This window comes from Triturus cristatus, chromosome 2_1 (assembly GCF_964204655.1).
Source record: "Triturus cristatus chromosome 2_1, aTriCri1.1, whole genome shotgun sequence".
Taxonomy (NCBI): Eukaryota; Metazoa; Chordata; class Amphibia; order Caudata; family Salamandridae; genus Triturus; species Triturus cristatus.
The window spans coordinates 651,199,900-651,222,591 of NC_140581.1; positions in this window are offsets into that span (position 1 = coordinate 651,199,900).

The following is a 22,692-nucleotide window of genomic DNA, read 5'->3' on the forward strand; positions in this document are numbered from 1 at the left end:
AGTGGGTAAGTAGGTTTCTGTGCATCTGTGAGGGGATGTATAGGTGACTGAGTGTATGTATGGCTGTGTCGGTGAGTGAATGGATGTGTCAGTGGTATATGGTTGGACATATGTGGAAGGCAGTATAGTTGAGTGTTGGAGTATATGAATGAATGTATATGTGAGTGAGTGATTGTGAGAGTGGCTGTATGGGTGAGTGTGTGCTTGTATCACTGACAGTATAGGTGAGTGAGCATGTGTTAGTATCTGCATGAATCAGTGAGTAGGAGTGTGTATAACTGTATAGGTGAGTATGTGGCTGTGTGATTGACTATGGGTCATTGAGTGGGTGTGCGAGTAGCTCTATGGGTGACTGACAGTGTGAGTGGCTGTATGGGTGTATGAGTGGATATATCAGTGGCTGTATTAGTGAGTGAGCTGGAGTAAGAGTGGCTGTATGGGTGACAGGTGGATGTGTGTGTAGATCTATGAATCAGTGAGTGGGTTTGTAAGTACTGGTATGGGTGTGCCAATGGATTTGAGAATGCCAGTGTGGAAGTTGGAGTGGGTGTATGAAAGGTTATATTGGGGTGTGAGTGGGTGCCTCAGAGATTCTGTAGATGATGTCATCAGTAATGGTATTTGAGATGACATTGTCATGATTGATGTAGTATACGAGGTCATAAGCAGTGCATTGCGGGGGTACGAGTTATAGTTAGCTTAGCTAACAAAAACTGCTGAATCTCTCTGGTTTTGCACGAGTGAAATGTCAGCCTATCTCTAACATCCCTGTAACCTTTGTTTGTTTTCTGTGAATTTCTAAGGTTTTTTTAAATTCTATTTCTTAATTGCAACATCCATTTTATTTTTTAGTGACGCTCTAAGATTTTCATGTTTTCTTTCTATAATTGGATATTGTATATTATATTTCAATTATATAGCACAAATTTTTTGATTTGGTATGTGTTTATCAGAAAGTACATTAATAACTGATTTAATTTTTGAAGAATTTTTTGAGTCGGCATAACATTGTCACATTTACTGTGGAGAATCTGTGATCAGCAAACGTGTCTCACATACTGAAAAATACAATTAAAGGCATTATTTAAATCAGAGCCACCCAAGAGGCCAACATTTTGTTAATTTTCTTGTCAAATATTTTTTTTTTCTTTAATTTTCAAAATCCGCCACGCTGTTGCAATGAACGTAATCACTCCACAGAATTGCGAAACAAAAGCAGACATTCAACGACCACCACCACATTAAAATATTTTAAATTCAAAATTAATTCTATTACAATACACACATTACTAACCACATCACTGCTTTAAAGACATATTTGTACACATATGTTTGTAGTAACTTTTCTAAAAACTGTGTTTGAACTCTACTTCCCATTTTCACAATTACACCAAGAATCGCAATGACTCAAGTAACAGCGATGATCGCGCCTTTTTTAGGGGGTGCAAAACACAAATATGCACACATTATACAGTATTTTGGACACTAGGAGTTTTTTACTACACTGTTTAAAGTCATATTTTTGTAGGAAGTTTGCATAAAAACAACAATTTTAACCGATTTTTCGTTTTAACACTGATGTCAGGCTTTGCGATGATATCGGTAGCCGTGGTCATCACAGATATGTCACGAAATGACAAAATAAATGCAGGCATTCAAATGCCGCCACTACATTCAAAACATATAACTGAAAAATGAATTATAACCAACACACCAAACACTTTGCTATGCAAACAACTGTATAGTAGCATGTACAACTCCCTGAATATATCTATAACACAGTGCATAACTTTTTCAGTGTACTCTATGACTGCATGCATCACTATATCACTAAGTCTCTCATTCACCATATAAGTATCTTAGGGGATCAGTGAGATGATCCATCAGCCTAGCAATACTTCTCTAATGAAATGTGTGACTGCCTCAGTGCATCAGTGTCACAATGGGTCTATGATTGGTTGCGTAAGTCTCTCACTCAATCTGTGAGTAGGTGCATGAGTGCATTTGTGCATTAGTAAGTAAGTATCTGACTGTCTGACTGGATCTGTGAGTGGCTACATGAGTGTCTAAGTGGGTGTATGAATGGGTGAGTGAGTGGGTGCATGAGTGTCTGAGTGGATCTGTGAGTGAGTTCATGAGTCTCTCAGTGGGTCTATGACTGGCCGTGTAAGTGTCTGAGTAGTTCTGTCAGTGGGTGCATGGGTCTGTAAGTATGACTGTGTGGGTACATGGTTCTCTGAATGTATAACTAATATAACTAACTGGGTGCATAAGTCTCTGAGTGGGTCTATGAGTGGCTTTGTGAGTGACTGTATGGGTGTGTGAGTGTCTGCATAGGTCTATTAGTGGATGTATGAGTGTCTGAGTAGATCTGTGATTGGGTGTCTGAGTGTGTCAAATGGTATGTGATTGAGATGATACGTCTCTGAGTAGGTGAGTGAATGGGTGCATGCATTAGTGCCTGAGGGGGTCTGTGACTGGGAGGGCGAGTGTCTGGGTGGGTCAGTGAGTAGATGCATGAACCTTGACTGGTTGAGTGAGTGGGTGCATGTATATCTGAGTAAATCCGTGAGTGGGTGTGTGTGTCTTAGTGTATGACTAAGTGACTAAGTGCATAAGTCTCTGAGAGGAGCTGTGATGGAGTGTGGGAGTCACTGTATGGGTGTGTGAGTGGGAGTATTACTGAGTGCATCTGTAAGTAGGTAGATGAGGGCCTCAGTGGGTCTGTGAGTACATACATGAGTGTGTGAATGGGTCTGTAAGTGAGTGTGTGAGTCTCTGAGAGGGCCTGTACATGGGTGTGTGACTCTCTGAGCAAGACAGTGAGTGGGTGCATGAGTATCTGAGTGGGTCTGCGAGTGGGTACATGACTGTCCAGGTGGGTCTGTGAGTGGGTATAAGAGTCTCTAAGTGGGTATGAGACTGTACACATGAGTCTATGAGTGGGGTGCTAAGTAGGTGCATGAGTCTCTGAGTGGGACTGTACATGGGTGCATCACTCTCTGAGTGAGTCTTAAAGTGGGTGCATGGATACCTGAATGGGTATGTGAGTGGGTGCATGAGTATCTGCATGGGTATGTGACTGTATGCATAAGTGTGTGAGCGGGTATAGGAATGGGTGTATACGTTTCTGAGTGAGTTTGTGAGTGCATACATGAGTGTGACAGTGACCGGTGAGTATGTACAAATATATATTTTAAAATATATTTTCACCAATGTTCGCAATGTCATCACGATAGTCACCATGTTCCTGTGACGTACATGGGGGCCGCGCTGGCAATCGCATCGGTGTCGCAAATATCGTGCTTGATTAAAAAAATCCATTTTGGACACATAGCTTGTGTTGTGTCACTAATACACCCATTTATCAAGCATGAGGTCAGAGTACCCTTACCCCTTATGTGAACTTTCACACAACCTTTCAGCCCTGAAAACTGTTACCAGACAATTAAACGGTGGTCGCAACTTTCTGTTCAGTTTGCATCCAGCCAATTACATCATTCCTGATGGCGCGCTCATCAGTGTCATCAGTGATGTCATCAGTGATGTCACTGACCATGTCAAGAGTGATGTAATATGTGACATCATCAGCACTGCATTGCGGGGGCGCAAGTTAGAGTTAGCTCAGCTAACTATAATGGCTGAATTTCTTATGTTTTGTAGAAGTGAAATGTCAGCCTAACTATAACATTCCTGTAACCTGTATTTTTTGTTCTATGATTTTCTAAGGTTTTTAAATGCTAATTCCTAACTATACCATCCCTGATACCTGTGGATTTTTCAGTGAATTTCTAAGGTTTTTTAAATGCTTATTCCTATCTACAATGTCCCTGAAACCTTTGGGTTTTTTCGGTGAATTTCAAAAGTTTTTTTAGCTAACAGTCACGTTTGCGGAATGATGAAGAAAAGGGTCTGGGCCTCCAACCAGCTCCCTGGAATTCCACTATCTATGACTTGCAGGAGGTACCAGGAGGGCCTCTTGGCCCTCAAGGTTTTTCTGGAGTAAAGTGGACTTCATATCCTAACTAGTAGTGCGCCAGGAGGCAGGTTTACAGAGTGGTGGGGAATGTGGGGCAGGGCCTCCGAAGACCTCTTAGCAATCCCACTGTTTGGGACTTACTGGAGGTAACAAGAGAGATAGTTGGCCTCAAGGACATCCTTGTGGGCCATCTACCCCTCAAGTTACCTCCAGTAGGTCCCACACAGTAGGATTGCTGAGTTCTGATACCAGGCCATGCCCCCTTTCTCCAACAGTCTGCAAATGTACCTCCTGGCACGCTCTTGGTTGGGGGATGAAGTCCCCTTTGCTGCTGGGGATCCTTAGGGGACAACTAACCTACCTGTTACTTCCAGTAACACCCACGCAGTGGGATTGCTGAGAGGTGGTTATACTGGCAATGAGACAACAGGAACAGCATTTTCAGTGGGACCCACTGATCCAGCCTCACCAGCCCCAGGAACCAGGTCTTCGCTGCCCAGTAGAAGGTGACGAGGCTGGGACATCAGGAGGCATCGAGGTCACCTGTTCCAAAAATGAAGATACCTGGGACATGACAGCATCACCAGTGGGAAGATGCCAGCCAGAACACAGGGCATTCGCCCCAAGGAACTGCCGGCTTTTTTAGGTCTTGCACTGAAGCAGTTGAGCGTCTGTTACAGTGAGTAATAGTGTGGAATTAAGGATTGGTATTGCACTGACTTCAATAAAGAATGAACGTGGGGATGGAGGGGCCACCTAATGTTCAGCAGGAAGTGAGTTTAAGGGAGCGATCTTAGGTTGCAAGCTGTCCAGTGGCTATGAACTGCTTAGCTTTCTGGAAACACTCTTCCCAATACCAACAAATCAGCAAGGATCAGGTGCTGGGTGGATAGGCCCCACAGCCCCATAGGCTTGTGCAAGGGCCAAAGTGAGCTGAAATGGTAATCGGGGAGACCACGCACAACTAGAGTGGTAGACCAAGGCTATGAGCCCTGCAGGGCAAACCCTTTCTCGAAGGCAGTGGACCTCTCGAGCAGGAGCAAGACACAAACTGCCAATTTGTGCGGTTAAGACAGAAGTGCAGTGCTTTGTGGAACTTTCCCAGATCCCTTGGCTTCACAATGCTCATTCTCTGAGAAATACCACCTACTGCTCTGGAGCCAGGAGTTCAGTGTGGGTCCACTGTGCAACATAATACTTAGGAGAAAATGGAGCCCCTCCCAAAGCACTGACTAGCAGGATACAAAGGTGGGCTCCAGGGACCATCTTCAGGTCTGGTTTCCACCAAGCTTGGGGCACTTTTGTCTGGTCTACCCTGAGAGAGACTTTGAGCCTTTTTTGGGGGATAACATGTGGGAGAAATAGGGCATTGTGGCTAGAACTGCCAAATTTGGAGCCGGAAGCAGGTTGGCATCTGCCGGTAACTGGTACTCAAGTAAAGCAACCCAGCCCTTTGGCACAAACCTGTGCTCTATAAACTGCCAATGTAAAATTCCAAAATTAGAAGTTTGTGTAAGAGCTAAAAGATAGTCTCTGGGTGGTGTAATAAAAAGCAGCGAAAGTGACACTGTTGAAGCCTTATGTTTCTGGTTACGCCAGCTGATTAAGCAGCGCCAGTGCTGAAAGTGAATGGCTTAATGGTATATTATGTGGTTGCAGGAGGGGCCAATGGGGCACTTTGAGACCCGACAAGATTTGCTGCCTTTCGGGCATTTTTTGCTAGTAGCAAAAGCGGAGTCTATGCCGTTTCAGCAGCTCCATTATCTAAATGGTACACAGTAGCTTTGGCTCAGTGTTATGAGGTGCTGGATTAAGACTCTAGTTAATTTGATAGGCGGTTTGGTTCCCTCCATCCACTAAAGTTGCTTTCTCTTGTCCCGAATGACATCCGTAAATGACTCCCATGGCACTAATTGCAACAGGATAACTTAAGACAGTTTAGTTGCATGTAGAATAACGCACAGGCAGAAAAGGGTAGCACTGGGAGATGGGGCACTGGGCAAGTTACTGAGCGTTTTTTGGGAAATGAAGAGGCTGACAAATGCAGAAGGGATGCCTCAGGAGTAACAACCACCCATATGCAAAGACCTACTTTAAAAAGGGACAGGTGCACTGTGAGAAACAAATGATTACAGTCGCAGCTGCAATGAAAAGCTTCCTGTTTTTTGAGTCCAGTAGCAGAGCGAATTATATGGCTCACTGTCACATCACAGTGCGTCTATGGGTGGCAAGAGGCCAGACTGCCTGCACACGTATAAGTTATTGGGCTCGTACATTCTAGCTTAAGATGGAAACAAGGTTATGCTGTATGGGCTAGTGTAGCATCGGCCAGCTGGCAGCCGTAACTCCAGAGGTTGTAATCTAGTTACTGTCACCGTGGCAAGGCTGGTATGTAAAGCGTGGCAACCGTCTATGGCCGCTGTTATCAAAATACCCCTCATTGGCTGTGTGATGTAGGTTACATGTCTGTTTGCTGGGGGGCTGACCTCTGTTTGAAACCTGACAGACCCTAGTACATCACTGCTCAGGGACAGTTTCCTGGGACAATGGCTGGCTCTAGGGCGGTGCAACCGATGTCACCCCACTGGGCGCTGACTACAGGTCGGACATCGTGTTTCCAAGTATAGATAGGGTTTTCAAGGCTCCTGTGCTGCACTCTCGGCTTCCATAATTTCAGGCAACAATAATAGTCGAGATAACTCAAGTGATTAATGTTCTTGATGGAGAGAGGCCGGATTTTGTCTTGTGGAGGTTTATGGCTCATCATGAGGTGATGCAGAAGTTAATAGGCCTTCCGCAAAGAACGGGTACCAAGTACATCACAAAGGGTATTCAGGCAAAGAAGTCAGTGGGTTACTGCTTTTGTCACAGGGATCCGTGTGCTACTTGCAGTTTATATATTGAAATCTCAGTTTAGAACAATGAGCTGTTGCCTGTCAGCAAAGAGCTGCATGCAACTGCAAAGTATAGATTAGAATGTTAGGATTTCCCCAGCCCTCCGTTATCCTAATGTGGCAAAAAAGGCTAATTTGAGTAGATATCAATGCTTATGATAAAGAGAATCCCCAACCATGGTGTTACATTTAAGTTTTGAGTAGTGCTTTTCCAAACCAAAGACGCAGAAACTATACTGCCTATCAGTACGGATGGCTTGTGACTACTACACATTGTAGTCATCTGTCTTATTAACATTACCTATACACTGGTTAAAGCACCTATGATTGCTTGTATTGGTGTAATGTGTGGGTGGTGTAAAGTGCTTTGACACCCTACACAGGTATGAAGGGAAAAAGTGCCAGGGCCCTGTGAGAAAGTGCCATCTTTCTTTCTTGCATGGTATGCCCCCACTTTTTGCTGAATTGCTGAATGTACTTTGACAGAGTGTGCCCTGGACTCCTGCCAATCAGGTGCCCAGGGCCTATGTTCCTTCCCTAAAATACAAAACCCAAATTGGCAAACCCTGACCACATGTCAGCCCCTGGTAAATGGTACCCTAGGTACCCAGGGCCTTGTGACCAGGGAAGGCCTCTAAGGGCTGCAGCCCTCATTGTGCCACCCTTAGAGGCCCTGTACCCTTACACACACACACTGCCCTTGCAGACAGGGTGTCTGGGTACGAGACAAAACAAAGAGTCGACATGGCACACATCCCTGTGTGTCATGCCCACCACCTACACTGCCATGGCATACATCAGCCACCCCTCTAGCTGGGTGCCCTATGTCAGTGGTGTGGGCACAGGAGCAGGAGCCCTGTACCCCTACAGTACCCAGGTGCCATTTAAGAGTGCATGGTGCTGAGAGCTTGTCAAACACGAACTCCACAGCACCATAATGGCAACACTGAAGACTGAGAAGTTTGGTATCAAACTTCTCAGCACATTAAACCCACACTGTTGCCACTGTGGGATTTAATGTACCAAGCACCCCAGACGGCATCTTAGAGATGCCCCCTAAAGCCTAACCTACAATCCACGTCTGTTCTGAGGCTGCCTAGGCTGCCACACAGCAGACATGTTGCTGGACCCCTGGGTAGGAGAGCCCCTGCTCTCCTGGGCCTGCAACAATGCACATCCTGCGCGAGGTGCTAAATCTCCTCCCCCAGGATGGGCAGGGGGAAACTTCAAAGGCATGCCGCCTCTGTGAGCTTCCCCAGGCCACTGCAACCCCCCACTCTGGTGGGAAGCTTGGCCGGAAACCCCAAATCAGGACAGTGGATGTGCCAGCCTGCCAACCCCACCCCTCAGGTGGGGAAGGCGAGGTGAAGCACATCTCCGGGCTCTCGCCATCTTGAAGATGGGAAGCCCTGCCCAATCAGGACTAGGCTACTGCCCCCCTCCCACAGGAGAGAGGCAGGATAGGGGGTGTACCCACCCCAGGACAGGGACCCATTGGTCCCTGCCCTTCACCCACCTGTAACGCCCCTAAATCTAGTATTTCGGGGCACCCTGAACCTTCCTTCCCCAGATTCCAGATTCCGAAATCCAAAGAAGAGCTAGAAGAAAGAAGTCCTGTCCTGCAGCTGCTAAGAAGAGGAATACACCAACTGCTTTGGCCCCAGCCCTACCGGCCTGTCGACCCTCGACCCTGCTCCTGCTCCAACCCGGCATCTCTTGTGGCCAGCAACCTCACAAACCCCGGAGGACCTGGCTTCCTTTTGACTCTAAACCCCTTTGACTCCCATGAGTAGAGGCTCTACTCAAAGTCTACTCCTAATCCCTGGCAGCAGCCCGGAACCGCGAACCCTTCACACTCTGCACCCCCCAAGCCTGGCCTGTGCCGGAGTGAACAAAGACCACGAGGATGACCCCACAGCAACTGAGACCCCGAGACCGGCACCAAAGGACCTCCCTCAACCCTCCTGAAGAAGCCTGCAGCCTCAGAACCAGGTGCCCCCCAACCGCGATCAACAGAGGGTAAGATTTCCCGACACCAAAAGGCACCCCTGCACCTGGCGCCCCGCGGCCCCTTGTGCCCAATCCCGGGGTACCTACCTATCCTCCAACTACCCAACTTACCTCTCGAAGTGGTGGTGGTACCTGAAGAATCTTCGTCCCCGAGCTTGCAGTCTTTTTCCAAACCGGAGATTTCCCAATGAAATCAATTGAGCGCCCGAAGGCTCAAAAGCACCCTGCACCCAGCCGCCCGAGTGGCGCTGGCAGTGCAACCTCTACACCTATCTACTTCCCCACTTGCCCTGAGTAAGTGACCAGGAGCCCAGCTGCCACAGCCACGTGGCCTGCCAGTCAGCAGCCACCAACCAAGTCCTCCCTATCCCTCATAGGATAACATTGGGCCTAACTCTCTCTGCACCCGGCCGCCCTTGTGCCGCTGAGGGTGAACCAACTGTACCAACCTGACCCTGAGAGACCCCTGAGTCTATGCCCAGAACCTTAACTCTGCCAGTCGAGTACTTACCTTTAAACCGATAACTCAATTTTCTCCATAGGGTAACATTGACTGGTTTTTCCTGAAATTTCTTCTAAGTGTGGACTTTTCAAAATTTAAAATATTCACATAACGAAAACGAAAATACTCACTTGCTATTAGGTGAGCTCCCAGTGCTGGATCTTGGTGCCCAGCACTAACCCTGAAAAATACTTACAACTGTACTTACCAGTAACCCAATTTTCTCCCATAGGAAATCATTGACTGTTTTTCTGTGAAATTTCTTGTGTGTCAATTTCTGCAAACTTTAAATATTCTTTAAAAATCGTATAATTTCTGAAAACTTAATTACTTACCTGTTTTGGATAAAGGTCCCAGTCTGAGTCTAGGCACCCAGTACTGGATTACAAAAATAATGAGAACATACTATACCTGCAACTTGAATTTTCTGCCATAGGGAATCATTGACTGTTTTCTTTGAAATATTTTCTGTCTACTTTTAAAATAGCAAAATATTGTCTAAAAATCATCACAGTAATTAAGTCGACTTTTATCACTTGATTCCGAGTCCTGACCCAGGACTGAATCTAGGATGCAGTCCTGGACATCCAAAAGTAATCCTAAAAGTAATCTGTTGCAAATAACTTGAAACTTCCATTGAACTCAATGCATTATTGTGTTTAACATTGTGTTGCCTATTGCAACCACTTGTAACTTTCTACAAAAATCAATTGCATATTGCAAAAGTATTTATATAAAGCATCTCATTCTGAGAAAGTATATTTGAATACCTATTGTTGGTTCTAAAATAAAACAAGCATATATTTTTTATATATAAACCATTGGCCTAGAGTTCAGTTATTGAGTGTGTGAGACCATTTGCTGACTGAGTGTGTGCAACAAATGCTTTACACTGTCCTCTGATACTGCCTTACTGCTCGACCAAGCTACCACTTTAGAGAGTAAGGTTATATCTATCTTTAGCCTCTGCCAAACCTCTGGGGACTGTGGACTCTGTACACCCTGTACCTATTTGGGAACAGTATATACAGAGCCACTTTCTCACAGGCCCTCATCAGGAGGCCACTGCAGCTTGCACCACCAATTGTCACTGCCAGCACAGTCAATGACAGTACCCACACGGCTACTAACCATCACATTGCTACAAGTGTCATCATGTTGATTTTTTAACACCCTCTAATCTTTAAGAATGGCTTTGGTGACAGGTAGGGACCTGATATGTATTCGCATGGACTCGGTTACCTTTATCCCTCCTGTGAAATAGTCTACCAAAATGCTGGAGACAAAGCTTAATGCATTAAACAAGCATCACTTTCAGGCATGACAAATCAAGTTGCAGTCCCCACAAGTTGAAGTGTTTTTTATTTCAATTGGCATCATAGAGTGATGTGCTAGCTAGTGCTCTCTATAAGAAACTGATCATTATTAAACTCACATTGTTCATAGAAGCTGTCTCAAATGCAGACAAACAAGGTAGGCAGGGTAGCCATGGACAACAACTCTGCTGAAGATCACAAATGCATATTCATGTGGCGAGTAGAATATCCCCAAAGAGGTACATTGGAGGGATTGCGTGAAGACGCTGTAAACAAGGCCACTGGAGCCAGGTGATTTAGCGGCCAGTCAAGTTGTCATATAAGGATGGATTTACAGTATCTGCCGCATAACTATTAGTATGCATATCCGGTCCACCCATTAATTACAAAGGGTTGACACACAGCGCCAAGCCTGTGCTGAGGTTTCAACCGAGCACCCTTAAGTCGATAATGGTGGTGTTAAAATATGGTAAAGATAGGATGGGGAGGGATCCTGTGGCCAGGTGGGGTAAACAAAGACAAGATGGCAAAATAAATAGTAATACTGTCACGACACAAGAATATGATGTGACATAATAGCCATTTCTTGCTGCATAATTCCAGTGAAATCAGGTCTTCTGGGATGGGTCTTTGCGAAGGGCAAAGACTCAATCCTCAATATCTCTGTTGGGTAAAGCAATGCTGGAGATCACTGGACCTTTAGATAGCATGCAGGCCGGGAGGCTCAGCAGGACTGGTGAGGGGCCCATGACAAACCCCTACCGGGGATGTGGTATGAGAGTGGGCAGCAGCTAGGCTCAGGAAAACTCAGGGTGAAAATTGGTCAGCTTGGTTTGAATAACCAATCTTCGTTGGGTGTATCACATGGTTAAAAGTGCATGGGCCCCCCACCCAACAGTCATGTGCCTTCGCCTCTGGTTGCTTCCCTGGGGTTACACAGATGACTGGGTTCATATGTCTGTCCAGCGGACCTTTAGATAGCACTGGTCCTTTAGATAGCACCCAGGCCTGTGAGGAGCAGCTGGACCGGTGAGGACTGCAACAAACCCCTTCCGGGGGTGTGAACAAGAGCAGGCGGCAGCTATCCCAAGAAAACTCTGGGAGCCGATTGGTCAGCTTGGTTTGAAGTGGCCAAACAGCGGAGGGCCCCTGGGTGTGCTTCAAGGATAAAAGGGGTGGTCCCTACAAGGTTAAAAGGGGTGGGCCCCCCAGGAGTCATGTGCCTTTGCCTTACCCCATGAGGCATGTGCCTTGGCCTCTGGTTGCTTCCCGGGGATTACACTGATGACAGGGTTCATCTGTCCAGTGGAGTTGTAGGAAAGAGGCGTGCTTGACTAAACCATGCATGCCTCTACCAAGCAGACTGAACCACAAATGCATCTTAACCATTCATGCATTCCTTTACCATGCATGCCTTTACCATGCAATTTCATTGTAAAGGCATGAATGGTAAGGGGGTAAGCGTGGTTAAATAAACCACTACTCTGACCCCTCCTCCCCGTCCTAAGCCCTAAATTATGAACTCCCAACCAAGGCCCAAAGCTATGCCCTGAAAACTGCCCCTTTGCCTTCTCCTGGCCTGAAGCCTAATACCCTGCCCCTTAACATACATTGCCCCAACACCCGCCCCGTAATGTCCTTGAAACTAACCCAACCACTTTCACTGCCCTGATGCCTAAAACCCTGTGCCCCATTAAACAAATTACCCCAATCCCCCACCCTGAGCCATGATATCACTTCATTCCTAAAACCTCCCTGCAAACCCAGCCCTTAAACCTCTCCAAATACCTCCCCTTGCCCTGAGCCCTAAATACTTGCTCCTTCTAACAGTACCCTGAAAAAACCTGTCCCCTTCTGAAAAGTACCCAGAACCCCCAAAACTGATCCCTAGACTCAGGCCCAGACCCACTTACCTGTCCGTGTCTGGAGCTTCCTGTTCTGTTGCTTCTCTTCAAGTCCCCGCCCATCCTGAACACTAGAGTGCTATTTGCCTTAACCAAGCCTGTAAGTGGTTAAGGCAGATGAGTTGTTCAGGCAAGCGTGGTTATACTTGCGGTGTTCCGGTACACATGACTCTGCCTGCATTGTTCCGGTTGTGTTCTGTCCAGCCGATCTTAGGTAGCAGTAGGCTTTAAAATAGCATGCAGGCCGGGGATGTGCTGCCTGACTGGTAAAGGACTGATGACAAACTCCTGTCAGGTGGCAGTAATGGGAGTGGGGAGAAGCTAAGCCCTGGAAAAGGCCGGGTGCTAATTGATCAGCTTGGTTTGAAGCAACCAATCAACGAGGGCCCCCTGGGTGCACCACAAGGTTAAAATGGCATGCCCCCCCCCCCACCCAAGAGTCATGTGCCTTTGCCTCTGGTTGTAAATAGAAAATGGGAAAGAAAGATGGAGAGGAAAAAAGGAAAGAATAAATCAAAGATAGAAGCCAATGCTGGTAAATGTGCAGTTTTTGGCCCAATTCTTTTCAAATCATGTTGTAAAATGCATCATTCTGAAGCTTTTTCCTCTGGGGAACAATGACCACTACCTACTCAATGGAAAGGGTCGAAATCGCTCACTTTGATAGGACATTTCATTCCATGTGGCTGAAAGGATGGGGCGATTTTAATTTTCTGGCAATTTCCTTGAGCAAGGATTAGAGTTTTAGTGGTGTAAAAGTTCAGGAAAGAGCAAACCTTACAAAGATTATAGAGCTCGTAATAGGAAACAATGGAGATGTAAAGAAAACATCCCCTTTCAGTAGCATACAGATGATAGGAGAGGTTAAACAACGTGATGGTCCCACAGAGAGAAGTGAAGTAAAGATATTTCCCAGAGAGAGGAGTGGAGTAAAGATCAAGAACAAGGGCATGGTGTAAATCTTATGGTACACTATTGCTCTGTGGGAGGGAGGAGAAAAAGAATTTGCCCGCAAGACAAAATAGGCATGTACAAAAAGATAGGTGAAAAGCAAACTAGGGTTGTGCTTTGTATCAAAAGCAGTGGGCAAAACAAGGAGGATTAGAAGGGAAGAGAGTTTTATGTGGCAAGCAGACTGAAGGCTATTAAACAGCAAGAAGCACTGTACTGGTTGAATGGATCAGACAAAAATTGGACTTCAGAGGAGGAAAGCGAAAATAGGAATCAAAAAATGTTGACAAATATGAAGCACAGTACATTACACATGTTGAACCAGAAAGGGAAGATTAGACATATTTAGGAAATGAGAGCATACTGAGGAATCGAAAAAGGTTTTTGGAGCAGAGACAAAATGACAGTGTGTTTTATAGAAAGGGGAAAGGAACAATATAGGAGAGAATAAAGAGTGTAGATAGAAAGAGGAGGAGCAGGAGGAGCTTGAAGTTCAGAGAAGCAAGTTAGGAGATGCAAGAGGAGGAGCAGGAAGAGCTTGAAGTTCAGAGAAGCAAGTTAGGAGATGCAAGTACAGGGTCAGAGGCAGCCACCAAAGGTTTTGCATGTTTAAAAAAAAGCTGTTGAAAGCTAGAAATGAGAGACAATGAGGAAAGAAAAGCAATTGTGGCGGACAGGCTGAAGAAATTGGCTTTACAGAAAAAAAATGATTTTAGAAGTGAAAAAGTTTTCGCAATCAGAGGCTAAGAATAAAAATGAGAATGAGAAGAACGATCAGCAAGAGGCAGGGCAAACAAAATGATTAATAGCAAAGAAAAGGCATCATGGATGAGAAGAAAATGCAATAAAAACATTTTGATAAGAGTAGTTTATAGCAGAAGTAAAATTGGGGTTGTAGGAAAGTGGCTCTTTTTGACATGGTCATTCCCACGTTTTGCCTGGTATTCGATGCAATTTTGACTGGGAGTGCACTAGGTTCCTGCTAACCAGATCCCCAGAGCCATAACTCTTTCCCAAAAATGTACAATTGTTTCCCGAATGCCAATACCTTTGGCAATCCCTGTAAGACCCTATTAAATGGCCCCCCTGGTACCTAGGGCAAGGAGGCTAAAGAGGGACCCTGAGGGCTGCAGCACAAATTGTGCCACCCTAGGGTTCCCCTTACAATGCTCATGCAAACTGCCATGTTAGACTGTGTGTCTTGGTGCAGACAAAAGTGAAAACATGACATGGCACACCACTTGTGTGGCATGCCAGCAGACACTGCATGCAGTGTAAGTAAGTCATGCCTTACAGCCCTAAGGCAGGGTGACCTATACTACATGTGTGGACATATCTGCATGATCAGATATGTCCCTGTGCTGGTTATTTCAATGACTGCCATTATAAGTCACCAGAGAAGCCATTAAGTGGTGATGGTCACTTACCCTATTGTGACCATGTTTAATCAGGTGGACATTACCTTCTGTGATCGACTCATCACACAAAGTGATAACATGTATGCCTACAGAGCCTACATCAAGAGCATTCTAAATTACAGCCATGATGCCCTGGACACACAGCTTTCAGCTGGGCTCTTCTATCAGGATACTTAAAAAATATATATTTTAATTGCAAACAACGCAAAGCAGTACATCAGTTATATATCATTATACATATAGTTTGACCATTAATTTATTGTTTCCTTACTATTATCAAAGCGGGTATCTCACCAATGATGTACAATCCTCCCTGTAGGCCTAAGGTTCTTTTCACAACACTCGATAGGTTTGACATTGCCCCCAGATCTTTTCCCATTTCTTCTGACAACCTCTTTTATGATAAATAGTTTGTTCTGCCAACCAGCACCAGTCTAGGTCCATCTGTCAGTCCCCTACCTTTGGTAGGGCTCTGGCACCCCAACACCTAGCCAGGTAACGTTTAGATACCACAGCAGCCAGCGCCAGCCAAATTCAAGTGTGTCTTGACATGCCACCTCCCCAGGGATCATCAACAGGAACCACTTCGGCTCCTGGGGAACCTCCACCCCTTTTACTTGCACCATAATTCTTCTTATTTTACTGCAGTATATCTGTGTCTGTGGGCATTACCATATAAGGTGATAGAACGTTCCCTCCTGGTCACCACCTCTATGGCATTGTGATGTCTCTGCCCTACCCAAGTGGTGCAGGAGCCCCCTGGAGCACTGTGTGTGGTGGAAAACCTTTAGCTGGATTAATCAGAAATGGGAGCTAATTGCTACCTCCCTCAGTCCCTGCAGGGACTCCCAAGAGTCATCTATCGGTGCAACATCTCCCACCCACGCGACTCTCAGTAATACCAAGGGGTCTGGTTTGTTATTCATTAGTTTTTTGTATACTAACGATATCACCTTCTCCTCCAAGGGTTCAGTCAGGAGCCTATCCTCTAAGGGAGAGGCCTCAGCCAGTTCTTCACCCTCACGGATATGACCCCGGATGGCATGGCTCAACTGTAGGTATCTTAATCACTCCTCCGGTCCTTCGAACTTCATGAACGCCTGATTCCTCCAAACATCGCCAAGTTTTTCCAGTCCCAGCAATTCCCATTTCCCAAAGCCTTGTATTCTGCCTACCTTCTCTAGTTGGTTGTTCCCCCACAGAGGGTTCATCGCTCTACAAGGAAACTTAAGCACATTTTGAAGACAAGGAGCTAGACTGTGACAATCAAGGTTTTAGGAAAAGAGCAAGCTTTGCTGCTGGCAGTAGACAGTTTGGCCTCCTTGGGCATTTACATTCAGACCTTTTCTTACATGATAAACTGCTCAGCAACAGTATTGATCTTAAGGTCAAACTTAACTGCAATAAGGACTTGTTCTGTCTCATCAGTGGGGATGTAGAACAGTATAAATTGGTCATACTTTCCACTAGCTTGTTTGTAAAGAGAACGAAAGTGTCCCCAAAGGTCAGACTGGCTCACGCCTAAGCTTCCGAATGCCAAGTGTGCTATTGAAAGAGTCGCTCTGAAGATTTTCATCAGCCCAGCCGGTACCAGATTAACCCAGCAGCAAAATTTATGTTTGCGGGAACTACCGAAAATTATTATCATACCTTTTGTCGACAACACAGCTTTTATCAGTCTCTAAACCTAAAAACTCTTTCAGTTTAAAACATTGCAACATCAACAAGGGAGCTGTGATACCTGCAAAACCGTACACACCCAGCTTTGCAGACACTAATTTTATACGGGAATATCTGGGCTTGGTGTCGATAACCGGGGAGCACTTGTGTGACTCAGGAGTCATCGTGTTAAGAGAAGAATATGAGACAGGCTACAACGCTGTTCTCTTTCAATCTGAACCCTGACATAGAAGGTGGCAAACACTAAACCTTGCTCAAAAAAGGAACTCCAGAAGCAGAAATATGTTTCAGTCAGACCGAGCATACAAATGTGAACATGGTTGTTTTCTCTGTATCCGACAGAGTCATACAGATTAACCACGCTTGGCAGATATAGTAAAATGGACACACCTAGATTTGGAAATTCTTAAGCTGCCATAAATAGGCTAAGAAATACACTTTAGGTGTTTTTCCAAGAGACACTCTACCTGGTGAAATAGGGTCCAAAAGACCCTGCATGCTCGTCTTTACCAGAGATCTGCACTACATAGAAGGAACTCACTAGGTGGCCCTGTTTTTAGATAAAGACATGGTTACAGTGTTTTACAGTGCAGCAGCATTATTCAAGCATAGCATTTATACAAAACCTATATTCAAGTGTTTTTAAAAAAAGCTGCTGCAAGGGTGTAGTATAACAAGATACATGTACAGGATTCTCTCACTGTCACATATGGAGAGCATCGTAAATATTTTATTAGTAAAATGTCTGAGGGTGTGACATTTAGCATTTTTTAAAATCTATATTCAAACAACCTGTCCTTATGGTTGGTCAGTTTGCTGAATTTTCACTGCATTTACATAATATTGCACTGACTACATACATTACTAGGGGCCCGACAGATAATTTGCCTCAGCACCACAAGTTTTAATTTTTTTACAGCTATAAACTCAACAGCTCATGACAGGACTTCTCTCTCACTCCTCCTACAACTTTCTACACTTAGGATACAGATTGCATTAAAAAGATTGTACAATAAAAAAAACTTTATTCTGAAATAACCATTGGTCAGAAGCTCCAAAGCGATATGTAAGCTGGTTACAGACTGCATTGTTGTGGGCGGGTCACCAAGCTTCAGATAACGCAGAGTTACAGGTTGTATTTCAGCTATTCTCTCTTCAAGGAACACAGTTACTTATCTGACAATACAAATGTATCCTGGACGTAACTCAGAAGCATTTTCCGCATCAACATTCTGATGCTTGGCCTGAAAGTGAGTAAGAATGTAATGTTAAATAATACAATAATGACAAGATACTGGGGGACTCATCATTTTTTAAAACAGTGTTTGTGGGGCTAAAGAGCTGACTCTCCTATTTTTAAATTAAATATCACACATAAGTCTTTCTGTAGCTATTTCTGCCATCCTTCTAACAAAATAAGTACACAAACCCTAAATATACAACAGAGTTTTGATCTTGACACACTTGAGCATTGCATCTCTTTGATTGTGTTTGACAAGACTAGGCTTGGCAGAGTGACCAAAATACTCCTCCATGCTACGCTGAGTTCCACAAGCAGCAGAGTGCATTAGGGTGCATCGTTCATGCTGATTTTTAGCGCCAGGTGTTTGTCCCATGCTGGAAAATCAACACGAACTGCACCATATGCAGCACAATAGGGTGTTGCTTCTTTCTGCTGCTCGAGTGGATGTTCTACTCGAGTGGCAGCTCCATTAATGCAAATGGATGGTTTGTCAAAGCTAGCGGTCATGTCCATCTATGACCGCCCATGTTGAGAAATCTTACTGGGAGGTGATATAGCGTTGGATATTCCTCACTCGCACCCGGCAACTTAACGTTTACGAGCACGAGGAGCAAAAAACTCTGCTCCATGAGTGCGGAAAAGTCAGCAAACTCTGTGAAAGGAGCAGAGTTCACCGCCCAGGCCTAGACAAGACCTTAATCATTTCAGGCTGGAGACGTTTTTTTCCTTGGACAAACCATACACCAACCTTAACAGGTTCTATACTTTGTTCAGGCCTAGCAAGCTACATGTATGATGAATTGTTCCTGCACATGAGTCATATAGACGCCTGTGAGCCTTCTGCTGCGGATCATTAGTTTTATAGGCATAACAGAGGTGATAATAGTCACATTTCAAACATGCCCTCACAACAGTTGCAGCAAAATCTTTAACAGGCCATATGTTGTTGGAGGGTACACCCAGCTAAATCTGGGATATTATAGATACAAGCACATTTCTTACTCTGTACTTTGTTTTGGATTGTGAAACTTTTAGTCTGTTTTGAACAGCAGAGGCAAAAAAGAAGGTAAAAAGAGTTAACCTTTAACTACATTCCGTCTTCCACAGCTCTTTTCGCTGATGCTGTCAATGGTTCAAAAAAGAAAGAAAGACAGACTATTATTTAAAAATAAAATATATCCATATATACGGTATAAGCAATTTTCTATAATGGGTTTTACTTACCTCTTCATTTTTGTGGACTCTTGAGAATCGCTGAGATCCGCTGAGGCATAAATGGTGTCGGATTTGGTGCACAGCTATTGCACGGCGATAGCCTCCCGAGCAGATTTCTCCAGAAACCCCATATCCTCATAGGCCAAGGAGGTAGGAGCTGTTATAGATTCTTCACCATCTTCCATGTCGATTACATTGTTTCCAGCATTTGCTTCATTACTCAAGAATTCACTGTCACTGCCAAAGCCCCTACTAGGCGATATCCGTTGTGGCAAATCTTTGAGGCTGAGCATTTCCAACCACTGGCAGAGCTCCTCACCAAAACCGTGACCCTCTTTAAAGTCACTCTGCTGCATGTTCTGCTCCATTACCGCTGATGTCAGTCTACCATAATGTCTATTGATAGTGTTCAAACCACCATCAGAGGGTGTCTTTTTGATATGGTGGCTGTATCTCTTCCTAATGACACAGCAATCTTTTTACGAATGGTGGCTCCTGGGTTTGGCATAGGCTGTTTAGGGGCTCTTATATGTATTCTAAGCATAAAAAATGGGGCGTACTCCTCTACATCACTTCATGTTTACCTGCTCTCCAGGGGCTCTGGCTCGTTGAGGGCTGCTGCATAGCCCTAACCAAATTGTAGAACCATGAGCACATGACTAGCACTTGACAAGGGTGATTTCACAGCTCACGTAACCCCCTCCTCCATTGGAAGTGACATCCCTTCTGGGGACGGTCCCAGGGACTAAACACTTCCCAGTAATGGAAGTGACGTCACTTGCGGGACAACTGTCACTTTTTAGTTGATGTGAAAGGTATCCCTGTGTGCTACACAAAACTGAAAAAGAGGAGTTGGAGCCTAGAATAATGGCCCAACCCTCCAAGAGAAAAGGCAAGAAGTCTTGGAATCCAGCTTTACATCAAGCAAAAGCTAAGATCTCCTCTAGGCAAGGAAAATGCCTGTCAGCCCATGGAATTGCTCCCTGCTATTCCTGGCACTTCCTGTGTGACCCCTGGCCTCTGAGGAGGCAAATGGTTGCTCCCTCTGAGGCCAGGGGTTGCAAATGTAGTACCAGGAGTAGCAGGGTGCCACTAGAGGTCTCAGCTGCGACCCCTGACTACTCCCTAATTATGTCCATGGTCAGCCCCAGAGAGAACTGAGCACCGAGAACTAGGGCCTTACACAGCAGAGCTCCTAGGCTCAGGTGCACCATCTACGGAAGATCTGTGCCAGGGACAGGGACTTGTCTCACTTTTGAAATCAATCAATCAATCATTCGCATTTATAAAGCGCGCTACTCACCCATAAAGTGTCTCAAGGCGCTGGGGGGGGCGGGGTCAGTGCTCGAAGAGCCAGGTCTTGAGCTGCCTTCTGAAGGAGAGGTGTTCAGGTATGGCGCGAAGGTGGCTGGGCAGAGAGTTCCAGGTCTTCGCTGCCAGGAAAGAGAAGGATCTTCCTCCGGCGGTGGCTTTGCGGATGCGGGGTACGGCTGCCAGGGCCTGTCCGGCGGATCGTAGAGTGCGCGGAGGAGTGTAGAAGGAGACGCGGTTGTTGATGAGTTTGGGTCCGAGGTTGTGAAGGGCTTTGTGTGCGTGGGTGAGGAGTCGGAAGGTGATCCTCTTGTTGACGGGGAGCCAATGGAGTTTTTTCAGGTGTCCTGAGATGTGGTGGTGGCGAGGGATGTCCAGGATGAGTCTTGCGGCAGCGTTCTGGATCCGTTGGAGTTTCCTCAGCAGCTTGGTGGTGATGCCGGCGTACAAGGTGTTCCCGTAGTCCAAGCGACTGGTGACGAGGGCGTGGGTGACGGTCTTTCTGGTGTCGGTGGGGATCCAGCGGAAGATCTTGCGGAGCATGCGGAGGGTGTTGAAGCATGCTGAGGTCACCGAGTTCACCTGTCTGGTCATGGTGAGGGATGAGTCCAGGATGAAGCCGAGGTTGCGTGCGTGGTCGGTGGGTTGGGGAGTGCTGCCTAGGGCGGGGGGCCACCAGGAGTCATCCCATGCGGTGGGGGTGGGGCCGAGGATGAGGACCTCCGTCTTGTCGGCGTTCAGTTTCAGGCGGCTGTCTGTCATCCAGTTCGCCACTTCCTTCATTCCTTCATGAAGTCTGGTCCTAGCTGAGGTGGGGTTGTTTGTGAGTGATAAGATGAGCTGGGTGTCGTCGGCGTATGATATAAGGTCCAGTCCGTGTTTGCGTGTGATGTTCGCCAGGGGGGTCATGTAGATGTTGAAGAGAGTGGGGCTGAGGGAGGATCCTTGAGGTACGCCGCAGATGATCTCCCTGGCTGTGGATCTGAGGGGGGCAGGCGGACTCTCTGAGTCCTTCCGGAGAGGAAGGAGATGATCCATTCGAGGGCCTTGCCTCTGATGCCGGCGTTGCTGAGGCGTCGTATCAGGGTGCGGTGGCAGACCATGTCGAAGGCTGCGGAGAGGTCCAGGAGTATGAGGGCCACGGTCTCACCCTTGTCGGTCAGGGCTCTGATGTCGTCCGTGGCTGCGATGAGGGCGATTTCGGTGCTGTGGTTGGTCCTGAAACCGAACTGTGTGGGGTCGAGGGAGTCGTTGGTTTCCAGGGCGTTGGAGAGTTGAGTGTTGAAAGCCAGCTGCTGGCCAGGGAAAGGGAGATATCAGTGGCTCCCATAAAATCTAATGTGAGATGGGACTTCTATACAATGTTGCCAGTGACCCTAAACCTGGTGAAACTAGGAGAGTGGTAGTGCCTTAGACGTATAGGGAGTTCTTACTCACTTTGAGTCATGACATCCCCTTAGCTGGTCATCTTGACCAGAACAAAACTTAGAGTAGGTTAGTCATCCACTTCTACTGGCCAGGAATACCCCAGAAGGTGAAGGAGTTTTGCAACTCCTGTGCTACCTGTCAAGCAGGTAGCCATCCAAAGCCCCTAATTCCACTTCCAGTGGTTGGGGTGCCCTTTGAAAGCATGGAGATCAACATTGTTGGCCACCTGGACCTTCCATTAGCTTTCAGGAACAAATTTATACTGGTGGTAGTGGATCATGTCACCAGGTACCCTAAAGCTATTACCCTTAGAACTGTCACTGCTCATGGAGTCGCCAGGGCCCTCTTAAGAATATTTACAAGAATGGGCTTTCCTAAGGAGGTGGTATCAGACAGAGGTAGTAACATCATGACTGGCTACCTGAAAGCCATGTGGGCTGAGTGTGGGGTGACATAAAAGTTTGCCAGCCTACATCACCCACAAACAAACGGTTAGGTGAAAGGTTCAACAAAACCATGAAAGGAATGATCATGGGACTCCCTGAAAAACTCAGAAGAAGATGGGATGTCCTTTTTCCATGCCTGCTTTTCACCGATACAGAAGTGCCACAAAAGGGAGTGGGATCTTTCCCCTTTGAACTTCTGTTTAGTCATCCTGTAAGGGGAACATTGTGTCTTATGGAGGGCGGCTGGAACAGACCTCTCAAAGAGCTTAAGAAGGAATTAATGGACTATGTGCTGAGCCTACGTTTAAGCATGGCCGAGTACATGGAAAAAGCATATAAAAACCTTGAGGCCAGCCAAGAGCTCCAGAATCTCTGGTATGACCAATAGGCTGCAC